At 38.7% G+C, this 27,466-nt stretch overlaps 1 protein-coding gene across 1 annotated transcript in view; it reads right to left on the bottom strand.

The window, feature by feature from the left end:
* The window catches only part of LOC128638704 (galactoside alpha-(1,2)-fucosyltransferase 2), a 38,205-nt gene extending 16,959 nt beyond the window's left edge, over window positions 1-21,246 (bottom strand). The window contains exons 1-2 of the mRNA XM_053690826.1: window positions 21,155-21,246; window positions 990-1,088 (exon numbers count right to left, since the gene is read on the bottom strand). The gene's annotated coding sequence lies outside the window, so the exon portion shown is untranslated. The remainder of the gene's footprint in view (window positions 1-989; window positions 1,089-21,154) is intronic.
* Window positions 21,247-27,466: the final 6,220 nt, after the last annotated feature.

Here is a 27,466-nt window from a genome sequence, read left to right as displayed (position 1 = left end):
CATGCTTGTTATCAACATAACATCATTTTTAAAACCTGAAGTACAGATAATATATCTAGTTATCCTATTCTATTCCCATAGAGGTAATCTGCTTTAAACCAGCGATTAATAGCCTACTTAAATATATATAATTATCAAGTGCAGCTCATGGCTGATCCCCATTGTACATTAATTAGCACAAGATTGGTTGACCAATCTCTGATTTACAATACTGACAACATAGATCTCATCGCTGTATTGTATGGGTCAGATGTCCTCAGCTACCCTATATCTGATGACATTTCTTAATAAAAGTAGCATGTGACACTATGCATACAGATGGTTAGTCAGGCCAAGTATAATTTTGGGTAGATTTGGCTATCCCCTGTTTATTTGTTTGATTGCTTTTATACAACATCCTTTAATTGGGTTACTCCTCCGATTGGTCAGGTTAGGGAGCTACAAATTTTAGGTTAGGTTAGGTTTAGGTTGATTGTGTTAGGTTAAAAATAATAAAACCCCAACAATGTGGTATTAGTGAGAATATAAGCTAGAACATGTATCTGTCAGACTTGCGTTGTCATATACTATTGTATCATACTGTCTTATCAGTTTTGAATTGCTCCACAGCACCCTGCGTGGTGTGTCTTTGATTTGTTTCTTTCCACTGTACCATTTGTTGGTTATAAATAAAATGTAAAATAAATAAATAAAGGTGTGATTATTTTTGCACTTCTCGTCTCAGTCTGATTCCTGGCACCCTGACAGAATGTTATCTATTTGCAAGAGCACTAGATGGGAGCCCTATTTCCTGTCATGTTATGCTCCAGATACCTACCTAGATATATCTTCAACACAGAATATCATGAGAACAAAGCAAATTTGATAATAGAAGTTAACTGAAAACTTTTTTAAATGGTATGCTCTGTCTGAATCACAAAATACATTTTTTGGTTTTCATATCTCTTTAAATCTGAATTAATTAAGTTTTGCTATACAGCATGATATACCTTTTGAATAGTTAATAACACTTCAAGATCGTAGGATTTACAGCAGTCATGTCCAGCAGGAAAGTGCAGTCAGGGGAGGTAGAGGAGGCAGAGCCTCATCTGTCAAGAAAAGAAAAAAGAACTTAATATGAAATTAAAATGAAAATAAAAAAACTCACCAAATTTTGTGAGCTTTGCTGCAAAATATAAGGACAGAGACAGCGATGAGTCTCAGCCTCCCTTGATTGCACAACAGCTCTGAATATGAAGGATGGAGTGCCCACCCACTGTCTGACAGGTTAGATATCACATTCATAATTAGATCAATCATAAAAAAAGCTCCAGGGGAGGCAGCTAACACATCTGCCTCGTGGGGAGGCATGGCTTAAGTCTAAGACTGTGTCTTACTCTTACAGTCAGTAGGTCATTTATCTGGATATGAACTAGCTTGTGCCATATAAAGTTGTTTAAAATGACATGCTGTATCGGAATCATGAAAATTTAATTTAACCTGAGTGTCCCTTTAATGACAAAATGTGGAAATTATGTTTAGTGTGATCACTGATTAGACACTTTTGTTTAAATTTTGGTTGCATGAGTGAAGCTTCTATTGAAATTATTTGAGTAATGTATTTCTTTAATACCTAATACATGCAAATTATCCGCATTTGCTGCATTTTACACAGTGCTTGTTTAGATCCCAACAAAGCCTATAAAATAGTATCTACAGTAAGTATCATGGGTTGTAAATATTATCTTGGTAACTTTAAAGAGGTGAACACATGAGTAAATTTTAGTATTTGTGATGCCTTCTAATATATAAATATTTATTTTAGTGAGTATTTTTGAACTGGTGAGTGTGATTACATACAGGGGAGTAACTGCAGGTGTCACAACGGAGATTTGGCCAGGTCTTCTGACAAACTCACCTATCCAACCTTACAGAATTTCTCTAACTCCCACACTTTGCTGCAGTTTATATGTAACAAGAAATAAATGTTGCCCCCCAGTTTGGAAATATAACACAACACAATTATCTCCTCTTGTGATTGATTGCCTGAGAGCTGCCCTCTCAGATTGGTCTAAATTACTAAAAGGAGGAAGGGGAAAGGAGAGAAAAAGAGAAGAGAGAAGGAAAACATTTGTTTTTATGTGTGCTGTGTGATTGCTGAGTATTAATAAAATAAACAGTAAAAGTGATAAGAAAATGGAAAGAAAGGAAGAGTAGTGAAGAAAAAGAAAGGGAAAGATAAAAGAGAAATAGGGGTGTAGTTTAAAGGAACTAGCTAATTAAGAGATAATAGGTTAATGATTTGGAGATGTATGTTTGGATATTGCCATGACAAGATGTAAAATGGACCAGATTACAAGTGGAGCTCTAAATATCGCTTGGGCGCAAGCGATATTAGCGCTCCACCGAATAATACCAGCGCACACTGGTATTACAAGTTAAGCACAATGTGAACACAAGCTCGCATTCGCATTGCTAGGAAGCATTGCGCTCACGAGAGAGTGCTACCATAGGATCCAATGGGAGCCTCTAGTGGCAGACCTATTGAACAGAGGGCCCTGGTGCAAGTTTAAACAGCTTTCCAATTTACTTATATTCTCAAATTGATTTCATTCTCTTGGTATTCTTTGTTGAAGGAACATCAATGCACTATTGTGAGCTATCTGAACACACCAGGTGAGCTAAGGACAAGAGGCATATATGTGCAGCCACAGACTAGCAGCAAGCTCCCAGTGGTGCTTTGCTGCTCCTGAGCCTACCTATAAATGCTTTTCAACAAAGGATACAAATGGAAGAAAGGAAATAGGACAATAGAAGTTAAATTGGGAAGTTATTGCATTTAAATTGCATGCTGTACCTGATTCATAATATCAAATACATTACTGGGTACAATTTAACAAGTTGTAATATCATTTATGGAAATATTTAAAATAAAACATTGTTATTTTTTTTTTTCAAGGTGTACTCTTATTTTTTTTCTAAACATAATGTTTTGTATATCTTATGTATTCCTAAATTAATGGGAGTTTATATACACACCTACATACACACGCACACACACATATATATATACATAAATATACACATACACACACATATATATATATAAATATACACATACACACACACACACATATATGTATACACATACACACACACATATATATATATATATATATACACATAGACACGCACACACATATATATATATACATAAATATACACATACACACACATATATATATATATAAATATACACATACACACACACATATATATATACACATACACACACATATATATATATATACACATACACACGCACACACATATATATAGATACACATACACACACACACACACATATATATATACACATACACACACACACATATATATATATACAAACATACATATAATAGCTGTGTGACAATATAATTTATAACAGTGTTGAGGGTAAAAAAGCAGTCTGGCAACTAAAAGTTAAAGGGACAGTATACACTCATTTTCATATAACTGCATGTAATAGACACTACTATAAAGAATAAGATGCACAGATACTGTCCAAAACTGTTTAAAAACTTACTTAGAAGCTCTCAGTTTAGCTCTGTTAAAAAGGTAGCTGGAAAACCCACTGCAAGTGGGAAATAAGACACTCCCCCCTCCTTCTTTTGCATATGAAAAGACCCTTTACACAAACAGCAGCAAGCTGGAGAAGGTAGCTGACGGTATTCAAATAAAACTGGGGCTTGGTTAGGAGTCTGAAAATCAGAGCAATGTTATTTAAAAATAAGCAAAACTATACATTAAAAAAAAAACTTGTAGATAATCTACAAAACATTTATGCAAAGAAAAAAATGAGTGCATAATGTCCCTTTAAATATGTGTGAAGTAGTGAAGCAAGAAAACATTTAGGGGGTTAGTTATCAACGTGTCAACTTTCCTGCCTTCGCCGGCCCAATACGCCCGCCTAAGCTCGCCTCACATCGCCGCCGCGGACCTGAAAAAATTTGCCTGAGTTATCAAATAAAGCTGTCAAAAAGCCGCGGGGCGATGAGCAGCGGACTGTGAGAGTTATCACTCATCCGATCTCGCTGCTCTTCGGCTTTTTCCCAGCTTTATTGCTAGCCTGTCACTAAGCACTCACACTATACTATACTGTTCTACCCCCTATACCGGCGCCCCCGGAGCCCCCCCGCAACTAAATAAAGTTACTAACCCCTAAACCGCCGCTCCTAGACCCTGCTGCAACTCTGATAAATGTATTAACCCCTAAACCGTCGCTCCCGGACACTGCTGCCACCTACATTATACCTATTAACCCCTATCCTGCCCCCCCCCATACCGTCGACCCTCTATAATAAAGTTATTAAACCCTATCCTGCTGATCCCGCACCTCGCCGCAAATAAATAAATAGTTTAACCCCTAAACCGCCGCTCCCTGAACCCGACGCAACCTATATTAAATTTATTAACCCCTATCCTGCCCCCCCTACACCGTCGCCACCTATAATAAATTTATTAACCCCTATCCTGCCCCCCCTACACCGTCGCCACCTATATTAAATTTATTAACCCCTATCCTGCCCCCCTACACCGTCGCCACCTATAATAAATTTATTAACCCCTATCCTGCCCCCCACTACACCGCCGCCACTCTAATAAAATTATTAACCCCTAAACCTAAGTCTAACACTAACCCTAACACCCCCCTAACTTAAATATTAATTAAATAAATCTAAATAATATTTCTCTTATTAACTAAGTTAATCCTATTTAAAACTAAATACTTACCTGTAAAATAAACCCTAATATAGCTACAATATAAATAATAATTATATTGTAGCTATCTTAGGATTTATTTTTATTTTACAGGTAACTTTCAATTTATTTTAACTAGGTACAATAACTATTAAATAGTTATTAACTATTTAATAGCTTACCTAGCTAAAATAAAGAGAAATTTACCTGTAAAATAAAAACTAACCTAAGTTACAATTACACCTATCACTACACTATACTTTAATAAATTATTCCTATTTAAAACTAAATACTTACCTGTAAAATAAACCCTAAGATAGCTACAATATAATTAATAATTACATTGTAGCTATCTTAGGATTTATATTTATTTTACAGGTAACTTTGTATTTACAGGGAGTGCAGAATTATTAGACAAGTTATATTTTTGAGGATTCATTTTATTATTGAACAACAACCATGTTCTCAATGAACCTAAAAAACTCATTAATATCAAAGCTGAATAGTTTTGGAAGTAGTTTTTAGTTTGTTTTTAGTTATAGCTATTTTAGGAGGATATCTGTGTGTGCAGGTGACTATTACTGTGCATAATTATTAGGCAACTTAACAAAAAACAAATATATACCCATTTCAATTATTTATTTTTACCAGTGAAACCAATATAACATCTCAACATTCACAAATATACATTTCTCACATTCAAAAACAAAACAAAAACAAATCAGTGACCAATATAGCCACCTTTCTTTGCAAGGACACTCAAAAGCCTGCCATCCATGGATTCTGTCAGTGTTTTGATCTGTTTACCATCAACATTGCGTGCAGCAGCAACCACAGCCTCCCAGACACTGTTCAGAGAGGTGTACTGTTTTCCCTCCTTGTAAATCTCACATTTGATGATGGACCACAGGTTCTCAATGGGGTTCAGATCAGGTGAACAAGGAGGCCATGTCATTAGATTTTCTTCTTTTATACCCTTTCTTGCCAGCCACGCTGTGGAGTACTTGGACGCGTGTGATGGAGCATTGTCCTGCATGAAAATCATGTTTTTCTTGAAGGATGCAGACTTCTTCCTGTACCACTGCTTGAAGAAGGTGTCTTCCAGAAACTGGCAGTAGGACTGGGAGTTGAGCTTGACTCCATCCTCAACCCGAAAAGGCCCCACAAGCCTTTTCTTGTCTGAGTCGGACTGGAGCTCTCTGCCCTTTACCAATCCAGCCACGGGCCCATCCATCTGGCCCATCAAGACTCACTCTCATTTCATCAGTCCATAAAACCTTAGAAAAATCAGTCTTGAGATATTTCTTGGCCCAGTCTTGACGTTTCAGCTTGTGTGTCTTGTTCAGTGGTGGTCGTCTTTCAGCCTTTCTTACCTTGGCCATGTCTCCGAGTATTGCACACCTTGTGCTTTTGGGCACTCCAGTGATGTTGCAGCTCTGAAATATGGCCAAACTGGTGGCAAGTGGCATCTTGGCAGCTGCACGCTTGACTTTTCTCAGTTCATGGGCAATTATTTTGCGCCTTGGTTTTTCCACATGCTTCTTGCGACCCTGTTGACTATTTTGAATGAAACGCTTGATTGTTCGATGATCACGCTTCAGAAGCTTTGCAATTTTAAGAGTGCTGCATCCCTCTGCAAGATATCTCACTATTTTTGACTTTTCTGAGCCTGTCAAGTCCTTCTTTTGACCCATTTTGCCAAAGTAAAGGAAGTTGCCTAATAATTATGCACACCTGATATAGGGTGTTGATGTCATTAGACCACACCCCTTCTCATTACAGAGATGCACATCACCTAATATGCTTAATTGGTAGTAGGCTTTCGAGCCTATACAGCTTGGAGTAAGACAACATGCATAAAGAGGATGATGTGGTCAAAATACTCATTTGCCTCATAATTCTGCACTCCCTGTATTTTAGCTAGTTAGACTAGTTATTAAATAGTTATTAACTATTTAATAACTACCTAGCTAAAAGAAATACAAAATTACCTGTAAAATAAATCCTTACCTAAGTTACAATTAAACCGAACACTACACTATCATTAAATTAATTAAATAAATTACCTACAAATAACTACAATTAAATACAATTAAATAAACTAACTAAAGTACAAAAAATAAAAAAAGCTAAGTTACAAAAAATAAAAAAAATAAGTTACAAACATTTTAAAAATATTACAACAATTTTAAGCTACTTACACCTAATCTAAGCCCCCTAATAAAATAACAAACTCCCCCAAAATAAAAAAATGCCCTACCCTATTCTAAATTAAAAAAGTTCAAAGCTCTTTTACCTTACCAGCCCTTAAAAGGACCTTTTGTGGGGCATGCCCCAAAGAATTCAGCTCTTTTGCCTGTAAAAGAAAAATACAACCCCCCCACATTAAAACCCACCACCCACATACCCCTAATCTAACCCAAACCCCCCTTAAAATAACCTAACACTAATCCCCTGAAGATCATCCTACCTTGAGTCGTCTTCACTCAGCCGAGCAGCGATGGAACCGAAGTGGACATCCGGAGCGGAAGAAGTGATCCTCCAAGCGGCGCTGAAGAAATCTTCCATCCGATGAAGTGATCCTCCAAGCGGCGCTGAAGAAGTCTTCGATCCGGACGATGTCATCTTCCAAGAGGGGCTGAAGAAGTCTTCTATCAGGGCGATGTCATCTTCCAAGCCGGGTCTTGAATCTTCATCCCGCCGACGCGGAACATCCTTATTTACAGACGGACTAACGACGAATGAAGGCTTCTTTAAGGGACGTCATCCAAGATGGCGTCCCTTCAATTCCGATTGGCTGATAGGATTCTATCAGCCAATCGGAATTAAGGTAGGAAAAATCTGATTGGCTGATTGAATCAGCCAATCAGATTCAAGTTCAATCCGATTGGCTGATCCAATCAGCCAATCAGATTGAGCTCGCATTCTATTGGCTGATAGAATTGAATCTGATTGGCTGATTCCATCTTGGATGACGTCCCTTAAAGGAGCCTTCATTCGTCGGTAGTCCGTCGGTAAAGAAGGATGTTCTGCGTCGGCGGGATGAAGATTCAAGACCCGGCTTGGAAGATGACATCGCCCGGATAGAAGACTTCTTCAGCCCCTCTTGGAAGATGACATCGTCCGGATCGAAGACGTATTCAGCGCCGCTTGGAGGATCACTTCATCGGATGGAAGATTTCTTCAGCGCTGCTTGGAGGATCACTTCTTCCGCTCCGGATGTCCACTTCGGTTCCATCGCTGCTCGGCTGAGTGAAGACGACTCAAGGTAGGATGATCTTCAGGGGATTAGTGTTAGGTTATTTTAAGGGGGGTTTGGGTTAGATTAGGGGTATGTGGGTGGTGGGTTTTAATGTTGGAGGGGGTTGTATTTTTCTTTTACAGGCAAAAGAGCTGAATTCTTTGGGGCATGCCCCACAAAAGGTCCTTTTAAGGGCTGGTAAGCTAAAAGAGCTTTGAACTTTTTAAATTTAGAATAGGGTAGGGCATTTTTTTTATTTTGGGGGGTTTGTTATTTTATTAGGGGGCTTAGATTAGGTGTAAGTAGCTTAAAATTGTTGTAATATTTTTAAAATGTTTGTAACTTATTTTTTTATTTTTTTGTAACTTAGCTTTTTTATTTTTTGTACTTTAGTTAGTTTATGTAATTTTATTTAATTGTAGTTATTTGTAGGTAGTTTATTTAATTTATTTAATGATAGTGTAGTGTTAGGTTTAATTGTAACTTAGGTTAGGATTTATTTTACAGGTACATTTCTCTTTATTTTAGCTAGGTAAGCTATTAAATAGTTAATAACTATTTAACAGCTATTGTACCTAGTTAAAATAAATTGAAAGTTACCTGTAAAATAAAAATAAATCCTAAGATAGCTACAATATAATTATTATTTATATTGTAGCTATATTAGGGTTTATTTTACAGGTAAGTATTTAGTTTTAAATAGGATTAACTTAGTTAATAAGAGAAATATTATTTAGATTTATTTAATTAATATTTAAGTTAGGGGGGTGTTAGGGTTAGTGTTAGACTTAGGTTTAGGGGTTAATAATTTTATTACAGTGGCGGCGGTGTAGTGGGGGGCAGGATAGGGGTTAATAAATTTATTATAGGTGGCGACGGTGTAGGGGGGGCAGGATAGGGGTTAATAAATTTAATATAGGTGGCGACGGTGTAGGGGGGCAGGATAGGGGTTAATAAATTTATTATAGGTGGCGACGGTGTAGGGGGGGCAGGATATGGGTTAATAAATTTAATATAGGTTGCAGCGGGTTCAGGGAGCGGCGGTTTAGGGGTTAAACTATTTATTTATTTGCGGCGAAGTCCAGGATCAGCAGGATAGGGGTTAATAACTTTATTATTGAGGGCGGCGGTATAGGGGGGGCAGGATAGGGGTTACTAGGTATAATGTAGGTGGCGGTGGGCTCCGGGAGCGGCGGTTTAGGGGTTACGACATTTATTATAGTTGCGGTGGGCTCTGGGAGCGGCGGTTTAGGGGTTAATATGTATAGAGTAGCTTGCGGTGGGCTCCGGGAGCGGCGGTTTAGGGGTTAACATATTTAATATAGCTTGCGGTGGGCTCCGGGAGCGGCGGTTTAGGGGGTAATAACTTTATTTAGTTGCGGCAGTGTAGGGGGGACAGATTAGTGGTGTTTAGACTCGGGGTACATGTTAGGGTGTTAGGTGCAGACATCTCCCATAGGAATCAATGGTATGTCTGGCAGCAGCGAACATGAACTTTCGCTATGGTCAGACTCCCATTGATTCCTATGGGATCCGCCGCCTCCAGGGCGGCGGATTGAAAACCAGGTACGCTGGGCCGGAAAAGTGCCGAGCGTACCTGCTAGTTTTTTGATAACTACCAAAAGTAGTCAGATTATGCCGCACTTGTGTGCGGAACATCTGGAGTGATGTAAGAATCGATCTGTGTCGGACTGAGTCCGGCGGATCGAAGTTTACGTCACAAAATTCTACTTTTGCTGGGATCTAGCCTTTGATAACTAAGGCGAATCAGCCTCACCACAAATACGCTGCGGAATTCCAGCGCATTTGAGGTTGACGGCTTGATAACTAGGCCTCTTAGCCTTGATTTAAGGCAGGTGATAGGAGCAGTAAGGCTCTATAATGATTTATACAGGCAGAGCAGAATAGGTGGAAGTAAACCCTGATGTTTGTAGAGTTGCAGGTAGTACAGTCTGAGGGACTAAAGAATGGAGCATTTATGAAGACTGAAATAACTCAGAAAGTGATTTAAAATCAAACTAATGAGATAATGGGGCTGGTCCCTTGAAGAGGGCTTCAGTGGGTTACTGTGGATAGTGGGAGTTAACTCATTGTGAGGCATAACAATTTGCTTGCAAATCAGTGTTGCGTTAAATGGGTGAATGACGAGCTCAAGGAAAAAAAGTATTTGTCAGTGCTCTGATTTACTGTATCAGTGTGTAGCCTCATCATTGTAATAACTGACATGCACCTTAAAACTCTGAAGCACCATCTGTTTCCCTCACAACCAGGACTGAGGGTGAAGGGGGCGGTGGCTTCCGCAAGGAGGGGGAGGAGAAAGGGCTGCCGAACAACAGGCAGTAAAGGAAATGTGCACACACAAACACCAAATGTGCACTTTCAGAAAAACTCTGTGTTTACATTGAATAGTGACTGCTCCCAGTTCGCCTCTAAATGAATCTGGCTCCCCGGTCAGTAGCCCAATTTGCCCACCCCTTAAAACAGCTGTGGAGATGGCTCTGTTTTAAGGGAGACCTGGATGCACATTTACATTTAGAGTGGCACTGCCCATTTTTCCCCAGTGCCTGCATGATAGTGTGGTCACCAGGGTTGGCTGAGTTACACTTTTCACAGCTTGTTTCCCTGCAATGTGTTGAAACAAGTTTCATGCCACAGCATAATTACAAAATAAAAATACAAAAGCGCACACACTCGATCTCTTCTCCTAATACTGCTCACAGGGGCAAAGAGGCTGATCCCAAAGAAATGGAAATCGACAAAAAGCCCCCACAGTGGATGAGACTGCTTACCCTAGAGAGGGTGCATTACCTCATAACGAATCAAATAACTATCCATGAAATGATGATGGCACAGTGGAGGGGCTCCCCAATGTGAGTGTAGGGGCCCATAATAGCTTACACAGAAGGTCCTGGAGGTGAGTTGTGGTGGGCGGGTTTTTTTTTTATTTCCCCTCCTCCATTTTCTTCCCACCTCTTGTTTGTCTTTACTATTACCTTTTCTACTAATTATGACACAAATTTGAAGTTCCAGGATTTTGCAAACTGTTCTAGCTTTGTTCTTTGAAAAGGAAAACAAATGTTAAACTGTCAAGCTCCGGGAAGAATCATTTATGACGAACAGCTTTGGATTTTATTCAAAGTATGTCTATACCCCTGTATTTAAAATGCCAGATGTTTCTTCCTTATGTCAATTTGAATTATATGAACAATAAAGCTTGTTTAAAAAAAAAAAAAAAAAATATAGCTGCTCTCACACTGAGCCCCGCAGCCCCGGACCCCATTGCAGTGGCGGTTGTTGCATTGCTTATAGTTCCGTCCCTGAGAACCTTGTTCTGATGCTGTCAGAGATTAAACTTCGGCATTGAAAGCAGCTTCTGCTGCTTGTTAAATCTACCCTTAGCCTGAACTAAAGGTGGGAAACATAATTGCAGCTCGAACCTGCCAGCAGTGCTACTTACTTGACTCAGGTCTCTGGCCCTGTGGCAAGCTTCATCCAGTCTGCAGGTAAGGGGCTGTAGCTCTTGGGAAACTGTCCCAAGCGCGCATGCGAGACCGCTACACAATGTAGTGAGTACACACAATGTCTAAGGGGCAGGAGGAAGAAGGAGGGGGGAATAACTGTTGGTAAATGGATCTGGGGGGAGGGGTTAGGATATTGAGGGGGGTAAGGTACACTATGGAAAAATGGGGTTAAAAAAAAGAGCAAATTTGATTAGAAACTGGGTACTGGCAGACAGCTGCCAGTACCTAAGATGGCCACAAAAAGGAAGAGGGGGCGGTTAAAGGGACAGTTTACTCAAAAATGTTCTCCCCTTTAATTTGTTTCCAATAATCCACTTTACCTGCTGGAGTGTATTAAATTGTTTACAAGTAGCTCCTTTACCCTTATATTGGCATTTGAAATAATTGATTTAGCATGTGGTATCCCCACCTATTCTAAAAGTTTGTGGCCGCAGGTCCAAGCTATAGATAAACTTTGTAAACACAGCCAGCAGAAGAAATTACACTCCCAGTGGGATATAGAAGAGATAAGGTAATAAAATGTTGATTTTCCATTGTTCTTTCCAAGTACTGGTGATTGTTTTATGGACAGATATAAGATAAAGAAGGAGGTATATGTACACAGTGTGATACAGTAATGAGATCTGATTATACCTACAAGCTCAACCCATTTTATTAGGTTGTGGCTTCAAAACACAAAATCAGAGCTTTAATATACACAAATAAACCTTAAAAAGCTAATTTTCATACATTTTTTACTCTGCCGTTGGTAAAAAAAGCAATTGTAAACACATTAAGGGAAAAACTATTTTACAGTATACTCTCCCTTTAAGAGAGCAGTTTGGGGGGATCATGGAGGTTGGGGGGTTAGGGGGAAACATACACTGCAGAAACTATTTTCATATTTAAAATAAAATGTTAAAAAAAGGCTTTTATTTTAGTACTGGCAGACTTTCTGCCAGTACTTAAAGGGACACTGAACCCAAATGTTTTCTTTCGTGATTCAGGTAGAGCATGCAATTTTAAGTAACTTTCTAATTTACTCCTATTATCAAATGTTCTTCATTCTCTTAGTATGTTTATTTGAGAAGCAAGGATGTAAGCTTAGATGCCGGCCGATTTTTTGGTGAACAACCATGGTTGTCCTTGGTGATTGGACAGCACCAATAATCAAATGCTGTCCATGGTTCAGAACCAAAAATTTGCTCGCTCCTTAGCTTAAATGCCTTCTTTTTCAAATAAAGATAGCAAGAGAACAAAGAAAAATTGATAATAGAAGTAAATTAGAAAGTTGCTTAAAATTGCATGCTCTATCTGAATCATGGAAGGGAAATTTTGGGTTTAGTGTCCCTGTAAGTTGGCAGTGACAATTGTTGGATGGGGGAGGGAAGAGAGCTGTTTGAGAGGGGTCAGATGGGAGGCTGATCTCTACACTTAAGCTAAAATGAACCCTACAAGCTACCTAATTAACCCCTTCACTGCTGGGCATAATACAAGTGTGGTGCACAGCGGCATTTAGCGGCCTTCTAATTACCAAAAAGCAACGCCAAAGCCATATATGTCTGCTATTTCTGAACAAAGGGGATCCCAGAGAAGCATTTACAACCATTTGTGCCATAATTGCACAAGCTGTTTGTAAATAATTTCAGTGAGAAACCTAAAGTTAGTGAAAAAGTTTTTGATTTTTTTTATTTGATCGCATTTGGCGGTGAAATGGTGACATGAAATATACCAAAATGGGCCTAGATCAATACTTTGGGTTGTCTACTACAGTACACTAAAGCTAAAATTAACCCTACAAGCTCCCTACAAACTTCCTAATTAACCCCTTCACTGCTGGGCATAATACAAGTGTGGTGCGCAGAGGCATTTAGCGGCCCTCTAATTACCAAAGAGTAATGCCAAAGCCATAAATGTCTGCTATTTCTAAACAAAGGGGATCCGAGAGAAGCATTTACAACCATGTGTGCCATAATTGCACAAGCTGTTTGTAAATAATTTCAATGAGAAACCTAAAGTTTGTGAAAAAATTGGCTATTTTTTTTATTTGATTGCATTTGGTGGTGAAATGGTGGCATGAAATATACCAAAATGGGCCTAGGTCAATACTTTAGGTTGTCTAGTAAAAAAAATATATACATGTGAATGGTTATTCAGGGATTCCTGACAGATATCAGTGTTCCAATGTAACTATTGCTAATTTTGAAAAAAAAAATTTTGGGAAACAGCGAAGTGCTACTTGTACCCTATAACTTGCAAAAAAAAGGCAAAGAACATGTAAACATTGGGTATTTCTAAACTCATGACAAAATTTAGAAACTATTTAGCATGGGTGTTTTTTGGTGGTTGTAGATGTGTAACAGATTTTGGGAGTCAAAGTTAGAAAATGTGTGTTTTTTTCCTTTTTTGTATCATATTTTTTTAAAAAAAATTATAGTAAATTATATGATATGATGAAAATAATGGTATCTTTAGAAAGTCCATTTAATGGCGAGACAAACGGTATATAATATGTGTGAGTACAGTAAATGAGTAAGAGGAAAATTACAGCTAAACACAAACACCGCAGAAATGTAAAAATAGCCCTGGTCCTTAAGGGTAAGAAAATTGAAAAATGGTCTGGTCACTAAGGGGTTAAAAATTTACCACTTTTTTGCATAGATATTAATTTGGTAAGCTTAGATGTTGACATGCAGCAGGTATAAATTTGCTGTGTTTAAATTAGACATGTGCGTTTCGTTCCAAATCAAAATTCAGACACATTTTTCAAATTTGGAGCTTTGGATCGATTTGAATTTCTGAATTACCCTAGCAATGAAACTAAAACCGATTGCATTTGTAACAAATAAATCCGAATTAGCTCAGATTTATTCATTACATTCGAATGGCCATGAACTATCACAATTACACTAATATTGTACAGTATATTAGGTTATATCACTCTGCTAACGCTGTGCAGGGCACTTTAAGTAGCTGGTACCTGTCAGGTTGGTACTTAGGTGGGATGTGCTGTGCATTACACTAGTATTATGTACTGCATATTAGGTTATATACCTCTGCTAGCTCTGTGCATATTGTTTTTGTAGCTGGTACCTGTGAGGTTGGTACTTATGTTAATTCAGATGGGTTACACCTAATATACAGTACATAATACTAGTCTAATACATAGCACATCATACCTAACACATACCGTACTTCCGAATTTATGAATTGAATCCAAACTGAATACATCCAAATTTATTTGAATCTGAATGAATCCGAAACGAATACATTCGAATGTATCCAAATTCGAATCGATCCAAAAACTAAATTTGAAAAAATTTGAATTGGTCCAAAACGAACCAAAAAAATGTTTCCGCTGTGCACGTCTAGTTTAAATATTAAACAAAAATTAAAATGGATATTATGTTTTTCTACAATGCGTGTGTATGTTCCTGTGTGTATTTGTCCCTGTGTATGTGCCCCTGTGTGTATGTGTCCCTGTGTGTGTGTCTGTGTGTGTGTGTCTGTGTGTGAATTCCTCTGTATGAGTGTCCCTGTGTGTGTGTCCCATTGTGTGAGTGTGTCCCATTGTATGTGTGTCTCTGTGTGTGTGTGTGTGTCTCTGTGTGAGTTTCCATCTGTGTGTATTCCTATGTATGAGTGTCCCTCTGTGTGTGTGTACCTGTGTGTGTCTGTGTCCCTTGTGTGTGTCCATCCCTGTGTGTCCCTGTCCCTGTGTGTGTGTGTGTGTGTGTGTCCCTGTAAGTGTGTCCCCCCCTGTAAGTGTGTGTGTCCCTCTATGTGTGTGTGTCCCTCTATGTTTGTGTGTCCCTCTGTGTTTGTGTGTGTGTGTATGTTCCCCTCTGTGTGTGTGTGTCCCTGACGGGCCGGGGCTTGTATAAGGCCAAACAGGCAGGTACAGAGAGCAGGAAATTGGGAGGTGGAACCACTGACGCTGCTTGAGTGAAAATGTTTCCAATATGCGGCTTCCTGTAGTGCGGAGACATTGTTAAGCTGTGCCTGCCACTTCCAAGCTATGCACGTGTGGGGGCATGGTGCTTGTGCTAAGCCTATCTGTCCAGTCTGAGCAGGAAATCAGGAGGTGGATGCCTGGTGCCGCGTAACTGAGTGGCGCTTGGACCTGTACTTGAAGTGAAGAGGTAGGATGGCAGGTATTTGGGGGCAGGCAGAGCACAAAGGTCATAAGAACCGGTAGCCGTGTGGCCCGGGGCTGCATGTGACATCAAAGTGAGTGGGTCAGTGACACAGCAAGGGCCAACGGTGGCACTGATATAATCTAGTGGCAACTTCAACTTGGCATGTGATAGTGAGGTGGCATTGGCAATTACCCCCAGGCAGCTGAAGTGTTGAGACAGAGCAGAGGAGGACGGTGAGTAACAAGTGCACTTTCTGACAGCCCCATTGGTAACCCCACAATTTCCTTAAAGGGACAGTTCACCCAAAAATGTTCTCCCAATTAAATTGTTCCCAATGATTCATTTTACCTGCTGGAGTGTATTAGATTGTTTACAAGTAGCTCCTTTACCCATATTTTGTCCTTTGAAATAGCTGATTTAGCTTGTGGTTTCCCAAGCTATACTGAAAGTTTTGATACTGGAGTATCAGCTATTGAATAGTCTAAGTAAACACAGCCAGCAGAAGAAATTACACTCACAGTGGGGTACAGGATAGTTAAGTAATAAAATGATAATTTTCCATTGTTCTCTCTATGTATTGAGCTTTAGTTTTCCAAACAAATATAAGATAAGGAAGCTAGTGTGTGTACACAAAGTGATAACATAATGAGATCTGATATTACCTGAAGCTCAACCCATTATAATGGGCTGTGGTTAAAAAGCACAAAACCAGCTACTTCATATACACAAATAAACCTGAAAATGCAATTTCTCATACATTTAATACTCTGCAGCTGGTATAAGTCATTAAAAATACATTCATATAAAAACAATTTTACAGTGTACTGTCCCTTTAAAGACACAACAGAATCAGTCACGACTCACTTTATTTAAATATATTGGCCTTTTTTTACTAGAACTGACTGTTTATATAATTTACATAGGGGATGGTAAACTTTACCCTGGGGAGGTCATTGAGGCGTATTTAGACTTCTGTTGTTGTTTTATCTCTTTGCAGGGGTAAGGTAAAAGTAAACACATAATTACATGGAAGCATTTGTGAGAGACTACAATGCACAGTCATATATAACAATACAATAATAAAATGCTCTAATAACAAAGTGCATTGTATTCTCTCACAGATTCTTCCATCTAATTATGTGTTTACTTTAACCCCAGCAAAGAGATAAAAAAAACAGAGTGCCCAAGCAACTATTCACCTGGGAACTGGTTGATTGAATTTGCATTTAAGTTAAAGGAAAAAACATACCTGTATATCAAGTTGTCAAAAATGCCAGATTAGACCAACCTCCTAAACAAGTTAATGAAGCTCAAGCAACAGTGCAACAATAAAATGTTCTAAAAGTCTTTTTGCACTTCAATATTTATTTTATAGGCATCATTTAAATAGCAATTTAGGTACTAATAATGAAAGTGTTACCATTGGTATGTAGAATATATGTTTGCTTTTTTTTGGTGGGGGATTGAGGGGGGGAGTCAAAATGCACCCTCGCCCGTGTAGACAAAAATCCTTGCACCGGCCCTGGGTCCCTCTGTCTATCCATCTTTGTTTCTCTGAGTCCCTCTAGGTGTATAATTTTATAGTGTATAATATCTCAGCACTCTGATACTAGCGGGTGCCTCCCAAGCCATTGACCTCCCCGCACATCACTGATGCCCAGACTAGTATTTTTGGGAAGTCTGTCATATTGTGATCTATTTGTCCAAATGCTAAACAAAAAGAGAAAAAACTTCCCTATGTTGTATTCAATAGCAATTGTTGACCTGTTGTAAGGGATACATGAATGCACATTTGCATTTACAGTGGCACTGCCCTATTTTCCCCAGTGCCTGCAGGGCTGCCTGAATTACACTTTTTACAGCTTGTTTCCCTGCAATGTGGTGAAACAAGTTCAACAGTATTGTGTGTCTCTGTGTGTGGGTAAATGCACAACAAAAGAGTTCCTGTCACTATCTATTGTTAATGTTCCTGGGTAGGCTGAGGCAGTAAGGGCATATAGAGTTCAGTATATATACGATAAACCTCTAATTTTACTCTGGTAAAGGGTGCATAAATTTCTTTCCCTCAGTCCTTTGATGTGTGCCAGCAGTATGAGGTGCCGAACTCGGTGGATTTGCTGTGCCTCATTGCAGAGTACCCTGAAAGCGAATCCTTTTGCCGGTAACTCAAGTTTACCCCTCTGCTGCTTCAGCTTGTCGTGTGTGGAGCTTGCTTGGCCTCAGTAGTGAACCGGAAGTACTTTCCAAACTCTTCCGTTCATTGGTCCTCTCCCACGCTTGCTTTTTGGATGAATGTCGTCCTCGATAGCTCCGTGATGCTGTAAACTCGTAAACTCACGGAGCTGAAGATGGGGATATCTTCTGGTTGTGCTACACTCTGGTGGTCAAGTACACGTAGCTTCAAGATGAAAGAAAGGAGCACCAGCCAGGAGACAATACGTAAAACTTTCAAATTCTTTATCTTTATTTCTTCACAAGATAAAATCACATGCCTGTCACACAGGCCATTGACAATGGTAATGAAGGTAGCATTAGAAGCGCTAGCTGACACGTTTCGGCTGTTGCCGTAGTCGTAGCTTGCTAGCTTCTAATCCTGGGTCTCAACTATTTAAAAGAAAAGTGCTGCTTCTGATTGGACATCGAATAATTGCTTAATTGTACCACAATTACTGTTAACTATATCGCAATGTAAGAACTTGCCTGCACAAATCCCTATTCTCAATTAACAAAAAGAAAACATAATCTGTGTGTGTCCCTCAGTGTGTGTGTGTGTCCCTCAGTGTGTGTGTCACCCAGTGTGTATGTGTGTCTATGTGTGTGTCCCTCTGTGTCCCTGTGTGTGTGTGTCCCTGTGTGTATGTGTGTCTCTGTGTGTGTCCCTCTGTTTGTGTGTTCCTGGGTATGAGTGTCCCTGTGTGTGTGTCCCTCTGTGTGTTCCTGTGTGTGTGTGTATCTCTATGTGTGTGTCACACAAAGCAACACACATACAGAGGGACACAGTGTGTTCCTCTGTGTGTCGCTGTGTGTGAGTTCCTGTGTATAAGTGTCCCTGTGGGTGTGTCCCTCTGTGTGTGTGTGTCCCTGTGTGTATGTGTCCCTCTGTTTGTGTGTACCTCTGTGTGTGTGTGTCCCTCTGTGCATGTGTGTCTCTGCATATTTGTGTCCCTGTGTGTGTGTGTGTTTCCCTCTGTATATGTGTTTTGTGTGTGTTCCTGTGTATGAGTGTCCCTGTGTTTATGTGTGTGTCCCTTTATGTGTTCCTATGTGTGTGTGTCGCTCTGTGTGTATGTGTGTCCCTGTGTGTGTGTGTCCCTCTGTATGGTTGTCGCTGTGTGTGTTCCTGCGCATGAGTGTCCCTGTGTGTCTGTTTCATTTTGTGTGTTCCTGTGTGTGTGTGTGTGTGTGTGTCTCTCTGTGTGTGTTCCTGTGTGTGTGTCTCACTCTGTGTGTATTTGTGTCCCTCTGTATTTGTGTCACTGTTTGTGTGTTCCTGTGTATGAGTGTCCCTGTGTGTGTGTCCCTCTGTGTATTCCTGTGTGTGTCTCTATGTGTGTCTCTGTGTGTTGCATACAGAGCGATACACATACAGAGGGACACAGTGTGTTCCTCTGTGTGTTGCTGTGTGTGAGTTCCTGTGTATGAGTGTCCCTGTGGGTGTGTCCCTCTGTGTGTGCGTGTCCCTGTGTGTATGTGTCCCTCTGTTTGTGTGTCCCTCTGTGTGTGTGTGTGTGCATTCCTGTGTATGTATGTCCCTGTGTGTAATTCTGTGTGGTCCTGTATGTGTGTCTCTGTGTGTGTGTGTTCCTGTGTGTGTGTGTGTTTGTGTGTGTCCCTCTGTATGTGTGTTGCTGTGTGTGTATTCCTGTGTATGTATGTCCCTGTGTGTCCCTCTGTGTGTGTATTTGTGTGTGTCCCTGTGAGTGGGGGGGGTCCCTGTGTCTGTCCATCTGTGTTTTTTTGTGTCCCTCTTTGTGTATCATTTTATAGTGTATTTAAAGGGACACTCAAGTAAAAATTAAACTTCATGATTCAGATACAGCATGTAATTATAAACAACTTTCCAATTTACTTCCATTAACAAAATGTGCAGTCTTTTAATATTTACACTTTTTGAGTCACTAGCTCCTACTGAGCATGTGCAAGAATTCACAGCATATACGTATATGCATTTGTGATTGGCTGATGGCTGTCACATGGTACAGCGGGAGTGGAAATAGACATAACTTTGCAATTTATTTTTAAAAAAATCTACTACTCATTTGAAATTCAGACTAAGTGCTATTGCATTGTCTTCTTATCATGCATTGTTGATTATGCAAATCTATTGCATACTGGTCCTTTAATATCTCAGCATTCTGGTACTAGCGAGTCCCTCCCCTGCCATTGATCATCACTGATTGCCCAGATTAGTATTTTTGGGAAATTGTGCAGTAGAAGGTTAGTGTGTGACTGATACTACTAAACAACAGAACAACCTACCTCACTGGCCACACCTCTCACAAAAAGTGCAGCAATAATAACAAACAAACAAAAAACAGACTGTCGTAGGCGCCACCTCCTTTTGTTTTTTGTAGTATTTTTGGGAAGTCTGTCATTGTGATCTATTTGTGCAAATGCTAAACATAAAGAGAAAAAACTTCCCTATGTTGTATTAAATAGCAACTTTAGCAAAATGCTTGATTTTTACTTGAGGCCACTATTGTAGTAAACATATTTAAACATTTCTTTTTTAACTGGAAGTCATATCACTCCTGTTTATGTGAAAAAGACTGCTATATTGTATCTACTAGTCTAAATGTTACTTTGTTTAATTGTTTCATATAATAAATGTATCACTTTGTTAAATATGCAACTGAGCACTCATTTAGTACAGTCATCTCTTTGTTTCCATGGATTTTATCATTAAAGGACCAGTCAACACTGTAGATTTGCATAATCAACAAATGCATGATAAGAAGACAATGCAATAGCACTTAGTCTGAACTTAAAATGAGTAGTAGATTTTTGTTAAATAGATTGCAAAGTTATGTCTATTTCCACTCCCCCTGTATCATGTGACAGCCATCAGCCAATCACAAATGCATATACGTATATGCTGTGAATTCCTGCACATGCACAGTAGGAGTTGGTGACTCAAAAAGTGTAAATATAAAAAGACACTGCACATTTTGTTAATGGAAGTAAATTAGAAAGTTGTTTAAAATTGCATGATCTATCTGAATCATGAAGTTTAATTTTGACTTGAGTGTCCCTTTAAGGAAGTAGAATTTCCGTCTGACACATTTACTCACAAAAAAAAATCTACCTTCATGTGGTATTTATTAGAAAAGACAGCAGATAAGCTCTTTAACTGAGACACATTCTACCCCAGTGTTTTTACTCATAATAACTCAGAATTTTCTATTCCAAAATTTCTAATCCATGAAACGCTTTAAAAACATTAGCTAATCCCAATAACAAATTCAACAATAGGTAAATACACAGTAGGTTCTAACATATTGTAGTTAATTACAAATAAAACTCTTTCTACTTACCTTGCTCAACTGCTGTATGAGACATCTATAATGAAGAATTTACTTATCTGTTATGTACATCTGTCAGGTATAAGGAAATTCTTGAAAATGAGACTCTTAACATGTCAGTTTAGTTTTACCTAAGGGGTGGTTACTATTACATAGTGGGTGGGAAGGATGTACTGGGAGTGATAACTGCTTTATAAGATCATTCCAAGTTCAAAAGACAAGCATAACACAAGGAAACTCTTTATATTTATAATACTTATCGCAAACAATTGGAACATTTTATTACCTCTAACAAATTATATAATAAAGGCAAAGTTTAGCAGAACACCAACATTGTCTTATTTTATAATTATAGTAGAGCTCTTGTTCTGTAGAAAATATATTATCATTTAAAGATCACAGGAATTAAAGGGACTTTATCCTCAATCACTAAATCCACCCAGAATGTTTCATTATGCAGAGAGAGAAAAAAACTTTACCAATTACATTAATTGCCCTCTAGAGTGTTTGTTTTTTTTAGCTGTGCCTTATTGTCCACAGGAAAAAATCAATAGAAAAAAAAGATCAATCTAACAAAAAGATTTTCAGCGTACATCATATGTGGCAAAGAGAAGCAAATAAACATATTAGGGTAGATTTAACAAGCAGCAGAAGCCGCTATAGCGAATTATATCCGCTCGCCATTTAATAAATTAACCCCATTATGTTAGATCAGGGTGCGCTATCAATATCGCTGGACCGCACTAGGATTAGCATGTAATCTGCTATTACAAGTCCATGGTAAAGCAAAATTACCAGAGAATATTAAGCTTGCATGACATTTCTTAGGAGGGCCTTATACTTTCTTTTGGATATCATGGCCGTACTAAACATTGTTCATATTAAGTAAAGTGTTAGGACTGCAAGAAAAGTAGTAAACATTTGAAAATGAAGTATTACACTCATATACACACATATTAAATATAAAATATATGTTTATTATTAAAATAAATGTATAAAAAGGGGTTTAAACCCTTCGCTTCCAGGAGAAAAACTAGCCCAAAATACCTGAGAATTTTGTAGTATTTTTGCTCTCGCTACTTTTAAACAGAAAATAGCAAATAAATATATATATATTTTTTTTTAAAGTAGACATCCCAAGGTATTGATCTAGACTCATTTTGGTATATTTGATGCCACTATTCTGCAGCCAAATATGATCATTTAAAAAAGAATTGTTAACTTTTTGCAAACTTTGGGTTTCTCAATGAAAATATTTACACACAACTACTGCAGTCATAAGACAAATTATTGTAAAGGCTTCTCTGGGATCCCCTTTATTCAGAAACAGCAGACATGCATGTTTTACCATTGTTTTTTAACAATTAGAAGGCTACTAATTGCAGCTGCACACTACACATCTGAAATTCCAGGCAGTGGAAGGGTTAATCAGTTAGCTTGTAAGGGTAATATCTGCTGTAGTGTAGGGATTACCCTCCCACCTGACACCACCCTCCCCCAATCCCTCCCTGATCTCCCCAAACAACTCTCTAACCCACCCTCTGCTTCCCACCAGGTTTGTTACTAGCAGCCAGTGTTCCAGTAACAAATATTCTTATTTATTTAATTTTTTTTATTTCCGCAGTGTAGGGACCCTCCCTAGATATTTTTTTCCCGTAGTTTAGGGTCCCCCCTCCAGCCAATATTGTTCTATAGTGTAGGGACCTATCCCTCCAACCCCCTTCCAAACCATTTTTCATAGTGTATGAAACCCCTCCCCCCTCCTGCACTGCCCACCCGCCTCCCTCCGTCACTCCCTCTTCTCCCACTGGCCACCAATATAAGATTGTTAAAGAGAGTGACATTGATAGTGTCACTCTCTATAAAAATTGGTGATCTTGCTTCATATGGTAAAGTAGCATGAACAGTACTACCATATGAAAGCAGATGCCTTCTATCCCCTGGTTGCTGCTTCCGCTATATAAAATTACAGAGATAATCATTATCTTGTTTAGATGAAAATGTTCTGCGTTCTATGGCACAATTCACTAGCTCCGTCTAAAATGATTTAAGATCAAGCATGACTCTAGTACATTTAGGTCGAATAGGCTATTAAACAAATGCTGACTGAATGTAACTTTAGAGTTACACATTAAACTGAATTTTTTAAACTGATTGCTCATTTTAGCCAGGAAAGGGAGCTACAGATATCTCAAAATATAAAATACCCGATAGCAGGAACTTGCTTCTTAAGCGATTTATTATTTGTACATAGTTACATTAAAAAGTACTTAAAACAATAAAATCTGGACTTCCAGGAGGCGGAGCTAGCGGGTGAAAGCAGGGACACGGAGCTCCATGTTCATAGAACACAACTTGCTGAGAAAATCATTTAACACCTGCTCTCCAACACGCAAACCTTGCTGGACAACTTTGCCAGACCAGCTGGTCAAAGTAGCGTGAAGGGCCTCTTCTGCTCCAGGGAGCCCACACAAGATTGCGGCACAACCGCCCAGGCGTTATCTTGATAAGGCCAATACCTACATGCTGTCACTGAGCGTGCATCAGGCACAGACTGCGGACCTCAAAGCAACAAGTGCTTGGAGGCAGAAGGAAAGCCTGCTAACAATGGTGATATTTTCTGCTACTGCTAAACCACTTCAGAAGTGAACAGACACTTTGTCTGCAGTCTTGTGAACTATACAGACTATACAGACACCACAGGGATCAGAGGGAGAGGACTCAGGATATACTGGTGTTGAAGATAAGTACTCTGCACGCATCAATACTTATTTCTATACCTAAATATAGCTAACTCTTATTATTTGAGCAGAACAATATGGATAGGCAGCTGCTCAATAAGGAGTGAAAACAAGGGCATCCAAGGAAAAAAAGGGTAAAAGAATAGAATCTTTATTTACTCATTTAAAATACAGGCAGTACAGGGCACACAAACTCCCTGACTAGTTTCGTGCTCTGTTGAGCACTTAATCATAGGGTGAGTTTGTTCAGTGTTCATAGCCTATTTAAAGGCACAGAACACCTGAAGACAATTACATATTAAAAACTGCAAAATATTAAAAATACATAGCAAAATCTACTTCTTAACTAACACTGTATATGGCATATGTTAGAAGGAACAAGTGAACAAATGAACAAATGAACAAGCAACTCAAGTGGGACCAAGATAAATGACATTATCCCACTCATAATTACAGAGCAAACAGTATTCTCATAAAAACTTATAAACTTGGAACACTCTTTAAATTACTGTGAATTACGTTAGAAAATAAATGCCAATCCCTAGTAGGATCAGTAATACATCTTTCTACACCACCTGTTGTATAACAAAATTCCTGGAAGACTTACTAATGTTATACTTATGTTATATTAGTGTTATATTTAGCTCCCAAGGGACATTAGTAGTACATATTAGTAAATATATATATATATATATATATCTCAAATGCAAAATATAAAACATATATATATAATCTAAACCAAAAGCCTATATAGGGGATAGATACAAAAGGCCCATGTAGGGGATAGATGAAAATATAAATCTAAAAATAAAAATAACAACCCATGTAGGGTGATAGATTAATTGCTAAATAAACTAACATAATAATAAAACAATAAACCCAATTGATTATTCTACAAAATAACTCATATCCCATTCACGGTTTAAACCTAGGGGGGTTATAGTTCTCAATTTGTATATCCAATACAATTCTTGCTTTAGCAACAACCTGTTCCTTTCACCACCCCTAGGTGGAAACATAACACGGTCTATTATCTGAGCCCTCATATCAAATATATTGGTCATGTGTACCAAATTGAAATGCCTTGCTATCGCTGATTCCTTTACATACTCCTTGGTGTCCCTAACATGTTCCCTGACTCTGGACCTCAGTTCCCTACTCGTTTGACCTGTGTATTGCAGGTCACAATGTTTGCATTCCAGGAGATAGACCACAAAGGTGGTTCTACAATTGGCATAGAATTTATGTTTAAATTCTTCTCCTCAGTACCTCTGTCCTCAAGTTCATGTTTGTTTCACATCTTGCCCGGTAAGCTGACCTTACCTCAAAAACTGTTCTGTATCTACCTGTTCCTGGCCGTTAAACTGGCTGTGGCCCGTATGTGGCTAAAACGTGTTGCACCCTCTTGGGAGCAAGTGACCGACATTTTGGACTTTGTTAAGAAAATGGAGTCCTACGTCTCTCACATCCATGGATCAGTGGACCTTCAGATCAAAACTTGGGCATATTGCCCAAAGTAATTCTCTCTGCAAATAATACGGGGTGATTGTGGTTCTTTGGTGTTGGACCAACTTAGCACTATATGAACACTTCTACCCCTCCTCATCCCCCCCCCTTACTGAACCCTCCCTAAAATTCCATCCCTATACCTTTTTCTGGTCTGTGTGTGTGTGTTTTTTTTTTTTTTTTTTTTTGTTTTTTTTTTTGTTTTTTTGTTTTTCTTCTCCCTTTTTCCCCTCCCCCGCCTATTAAATAGCTCGGCACAGCCTGCATTTGTTTCGACTAATATACCTGATCTGTAATGTTTTATGGTTAAGTTATGATATTAGTATGCACAACTATGATAAAACATCTATACTCTCTTTTATTATCTGTGATTGCTTTACATATTGTAATTTTCTGTTAATATTGTAATATGTATTATTGATATGTATGTACATGCTTTTGATGCTCTTATGTTCATACATTTTTTCAAAAACAATAAAAATTATTCTCAAAAAAAAAAAAAAAATTCTTCTCCTGTCTGGCTACTCCTGAATCCATCTCCCACCTGCACAAAACCACAAGTTATACAAGAACCATGGCCACATTTATAGGTACCTCTCCTTCTAATCCAATCACTCCTATCAGAGTTTTTGGAACAAATTAGACTAGGGGACAGCTTGGACGACAATGTGGGTGCCCTTTTTGGCACGAATTTGCATGAACCAATAATTGGTCTTAGAACATCATCATTTTCTAACAAATGTAAGTTCCTCCTCAAAATAGAGCATACCTGATAATATTGTTTAGAGTATTCAGTTGAGAATACTACAGTATCATGTTTTATAATATTTTGTTTTCTGGTCCCTCTAATTAAATCCTGCTGGGATTTTTGTCTCACCTCATTAAAAGCCTGATCCAAGAGATTTTCATCATAACCCCTTGATTTAAGGCGCTCAATAAGGGTCTTAGCTTGTGCGTCAAAAAGACTGTCTGAATTGGTATTTCTTCGAAGTCTCATAAGATGACCCCTGGGAATAGACTGTACCAAATGCAGTGGGTGACATGATCCAGCATGTAGGATTGTATTCCCAGCTGTCAACTTACGATAAGTGTCACTAATTACCTCACCAGTTTCAACATTTCCATTTAGAGTAAGATCCAAGAAGTTCACCACTGTTTCATACACATCTCCCACAAACTTTAGATTAAACTCGTTTTGACACAAATAGGCGAGGAAATCTTCATACACAAATGATTCCTTGACTATGAATATCAAATCGTCAATAAAACACATATAGAAAACTATGTTTTCTTTGAAAGGATTATTTTCAGTGTACAAGTAAAGATCCTCCCACAATCCCACATACAGGTTTGCGAATGAGGGGGCAAATTTAGCCCCCATAGCAGTTTCGCAAACCTGTATGTGGAATTCCCTGTCAAACATAAAAAAATTATGTTTCAATAGAAACTCAATAACTTCACATAATACAAACTTTACTTCCTCAGTGAATCTTGTATGTTTGTCAAAAAAGTGCCTAATTGCCCGTATCCCCATGTGATGGGGTATACTCGAGTAAAGTGCAGTGGCGTCCACCACTATCCACTTATACTCCTTTTCCCATTTAAGGTTCTTTAGCAATTGTAGGAGATGTGTAGAATCTCGCAAGTAACTCTTAAGACCCCTCACCAGGGGTTGCAAGATAGAATCTATCCACTCTGAGGTGGGCTCAAGCAAAGACCCAATCCCCGAGACAATAGGTCGTCCCGGGGTTGGGTCAGGCTTTTGTGCGTTTTAGGTAAGTAATGGAAAATCAGAATCCGTGGATTCTCAGGAATCAAACTTCGTCTGCAGTCTTGTGAACTATACAGACTATACAGACACCACAGGGATCAGAGGGAGAGGACTCAGGATATACTGGTGTTGAAGATAAGTACTCTGCACGCATCTATATTTATTTCTATACCTAAATATAGCTAACTCTTATTATTTGAGCCACAACTCAAATCACGCTGCATTACCATATAAGCAGCAGGCAGGATCCAGTTGCCCCACATTACAGAAACCTCATGGTATAGCCCTGAAAGGGGGGAAGTAGCA

Source organism: Bombina bombina, chromosome 8 (genome assembly GCF_027579735.1).
Source record: "Bombina bombina isolate aBomBom1 chromosome 8, aBomBom1.pri, whole genome shotgun sequence".
Classification (NCBI taxonomy): Eukaryota; Metazoa; Chordata; class Amphibia; order Anura; family Bombinatoridae; genus Bombina; species Bombina bombina.
Note: the sequence above shows the minus strand (reverse complement) of the source record. Positions and strands in the feature narration are given on the sequence as shown.